Below are 3,983 nucleotides of genomic sequence, written 5' to 3'. Positions count from 1 at the left end.
TTCCCAGCTTGGCAAGCAGGGGGCGTAACACTACTAGAGCACATAATTATTGATAGAAGATTTATAACACCCCAGGAACTACAAGATATACATGGAATAAATCACTTCTTGGAATACCAGCAACTGAAGTCTATAATTACTAAAAAAGTTAAATACAATGATAGTGACTTAAAATAACCAGACCTAGCTATCTCTTTCTTTAAACTTTCAATGAATAAGATTTTCTCCAAAATATACAAACTCTTATGCAACCTAGATAATAACATTTCAATTCCAACAACCAAATGGGATGCAGACCTGAGTAGCAGCACAGATCAAAGCTTCTGGACAGAAATGTGTCTAAACACCTTTAAACTGACTAAAAGTCCAAACTTACAACTAATCCAATTCAAAACTCTCCATAGAATTTATTATACTGGTCAGAGGATGTTCAAGATGGGTCTCAGAAGCTCAGACATATGTGAGCACTGACTTACCTGACAGTTACATGCATGCACTGTGGTTCTGCACACCTGTCCAGGCTCTCTGGCAACAGGTTTGTGCTGATCTATCAGTCTGGCTTAATGTTTCTATCACAGCTTCACGGTCACTTTGTGTGCTTGGTGACATGAGTGCCATCGATATAGAAGGAGGATTAGTATCTGTAATCTTCATAACTCTTTGTATAGCAAAAAAACTATTTTGTTAAATTGGAAAAACAAGAAAAACATCAACGTTAATCAGTACAGGAATCTGCTTTTTGATCATATCAGTTTGGAAAAAGCAGACACCTTCACTGCTGTGTTCTGATCGAGTTCTGGGTAATACGTCAATTTAGATGTTTCCACGGATGCTTCCATGTTCATGACATTCCCCTCAGTCTCTGTGACTGCCAAGAGGTAAGCAGCAGGCTTTGCTTTCGCTATTTTGGAGGGAAAAGAATGTCTTTGTTGCTAAACGTAGAAAAATGAGGTTGTTACACCAGTGTTCTAAATCCCTCTCTACCTTACCACATCAATGTCGGTGTGTTGTCAGCCAGACCCTACAAGACAATGGAATAACTTTTTTTTTTTTCTAATTTACACTGGTGTCCCTATTACAATTTTCAGCAGGTGATTGTAATCCTGAAATCTGCTGCATGAGGGTTTGAAGAAACCGCCACTTAACTCAAAGTTTTGAGGATTCCTGGGTAATAGCTTGGTCACATTCATTTTTAATGGGAAATACTATTCTCAGAAAAATGTTAATTATAAATAAACTATAATTGCTTTTCATACCAAAGGTTTTAGCACACTTCTCACAAAGAAGCTTTACAAACTACTTTGATTGCATAGTTGATAGTTTTAATCTTTGGGGAGAAGCCTGCCACAGATTTGGCATACTAATAATAATAAACTATGATAAAGTTGTAGGATGACATACTCATTTGATTGCTTTAATCATTCAGACAAAATCAACGGTAAAGGAGTAGCATGAAATATTGATTGCTGCTTCATTGTGGACAGTTTACAATGTTGTAACTGCACAAAGATTGATCAAGCAGATCTTGGAGGCAACAAAATGTAGATATTTTATTTTCCTTATGAACCAAAATGCTTAATTTCCGTAGACGTTCCAGAGTAACAGCCACTTTTCATTCCAGAGACAATAATGCAAAGACTGTAGAAGTACAATATCTTTTGACCAAATGTTTACACGTTATGGTGAAAAATACACAAAAGACTTGAAAAGGAGAGCTTTGTTAACTGTGATGATGAATCTTCAGATCCACCCGACAGTCAGTTTTAACTTTTCACAAAACAGAAAAAGGTTGGATAATTTAGCTCCAATGAAGAACAGCTGTCCACCCTTAACCTGAAAACTCCTCAACATACAATCATCAAATCCTGGAAAGGGATGAGCACAATGGAAAGATCAGAACCTGAATCCTGCCCTTTCAAAAAATTTCAATATTAAGAAAAGTCAGTGACTCCTTAGAATAAGATTTATTAAACGATTTTTAAATAAACAAGCAATGTTAGGTGTTTGTAAGGCCTTTATTAACATCGATGTCATTAAAAATGCCTGATAGTGTCATTATTGAGTTGCTTTTGAAGATAGTTACTAGTGTTAATAATCTGCTTAATATACAAACTGTTTAGTTTATTTTTTGCAGCACCAAAGCTAAAGTGTTACCTTTATGTTCAGTTTGACCATGCATACTTATAAACTGCTAATAGGCAGTAAACAAATACAGAGTTTTCCTGCATGACTCTTCCGTTTTGTCATAAAAACTCAAACAACTCAAGATGCTTGGATGAAACTTTTGCATCCGGAGGAGGTTCTGCAGTGCTGAGGTGGTGTCTGTGTTCCTCCACTCTGTATCAATTTACTTTGACTATGTACCTTGGAACCTTTACTAGACATTAGTTTCTTGTCTGAAAGGTCAGAGAACATCATCCTTGTTCTTCTTTATAAATACATCCTCAAGCTGGATAGTGTAGGAGGAAAGCTAGCAGCTCCTCCTGTCTAATAGCATTTTCAGAAAAAGAAACAGTCTCCTACTTTTCCTTTGGGCTTTTCCCTTCAGGGGTCGCCACAGCGAATCAGTTTCCTCCATCTAAGCCTGTCTTTGGCATCCTCCACTCTAACACCAGCCACCTTCATGTCTTCATTCACTGCATCTATAAACCTCCTCTTTGGTCTTCCTCTAGACCTCTTTCCTGGCAGCTCTAGACTCAGCATCCTTCTACCAATATATTCACTGTCTCTCCTCTGAACATGTCCAAACCATCTCAGTCTGGCCTCTCTGGCTTTATCTCCAAAACCTCTAACATGTGCTGTCCCTCTGATGTATTCATTCCTGATCCTATCCATCCTGGTCACTCCCAAAGAGAACCTCAGCATCTTCATCTCTGCTACCTCCAGCTCTGCTTCCTGTCTTTTCTTCAGTCCCACGGTTTCTAGTCCAACAGAAAAAGAAACAGTGAGATTCAGATTTAGCCATTTCGGCACAGAAAGTCCACACAGATCCTGAAGGACACTAACCAATGGTGGTAAGAGAGTGTCAATGCTGCTAATGTCTACAATGCAAGGCCAGACTCAATAGTTACCTGTGCCTTACCAAAAACAGCAACTGCTTTTTTGCATTTCACAATGAAACTTGAACAATGCACACTTTTTAAATTGAACTGAGTTTCGTGTTTAGATGTTTGTCCTTAAGTTCATTGTACTGGTTTTGTCAATCATTAGGGTGAAACAGCTGGAACTAAAGGTTTTATGAAGAAGTATCTTCATAATGGAGATGGGAATTGCTGTGGTTTCTTTTTGTCACAAAATTTCATCAAACCTAAAATTCGTTCTGTTTTATGTGCTATGGTCAGTTTAACTATCTCAATTGAATCATCTACTAGAATACAAAAACATGGTAGATATTTTTAAAATGTATACTGAAAAAAGTTCGAGGAGTTAATGTTGGTTGGCAGAAGTTCTTTTGAAAGCGACTTCTGCCTCGTTTCCACTGAGTGGTACGGTGTGATGTTTTCAGCGTTTCCATTATAAAATGAACCCATTAAACCGTACCATTTTTGGACCCCGCTGGTTGTAGGTCTGTAGAAAATGGAACGGACCGATTAGTGTAGAGCTATTTTTGAAACCCACTGATTGCTGGAAGGTCATTAGGTCAAAGACAGCATCAAGAAACCTGATATATTCCTCCTCGCCACCCACAGTCTTCTATCAAACATAATTAATGCTTCATAAATACCTAGTACCAAAAGCCAAATAGAAAACGAGCTTATGGATGACCTCTGTTGTTGTTAGCTTCGGCCCACATGTGCTGCGTTTTTGAGTGGAAACGCTCACCTGAATTGGCTGGTCCATTTTTAACCAAACCAGACCGCGGAAATGAGGATTCACGGCATAATTTGGAAACAATCAATGTTCCAAAAAGTTTTTCTGTTTTAGTACTTGTGATGTTATAAAAAATATTTTTAATTCTATATTTTGTGGTAATTTGTGAAAAA

This window comes from Oryzias melastigma, linkage group LG2 (assembly GCF_002922805.2).
Source record: "Oryzias melastigma strain HK-1 linkage group LG2, ASM292280v2, whole genome shotgun sequence".
Taxonomy (NCBI): domain Eukaryota; kingdom Metazoa; phylum Chordata; class Actinopteri; order Beloniformes; family Adrianichthyidae; genus Oryzias; species Oryzias melastigma.
The sequence above is the reverse complement of the archived record's forward strand: the minus strand, read 5'-3'. Positions refer to the sequence as shown.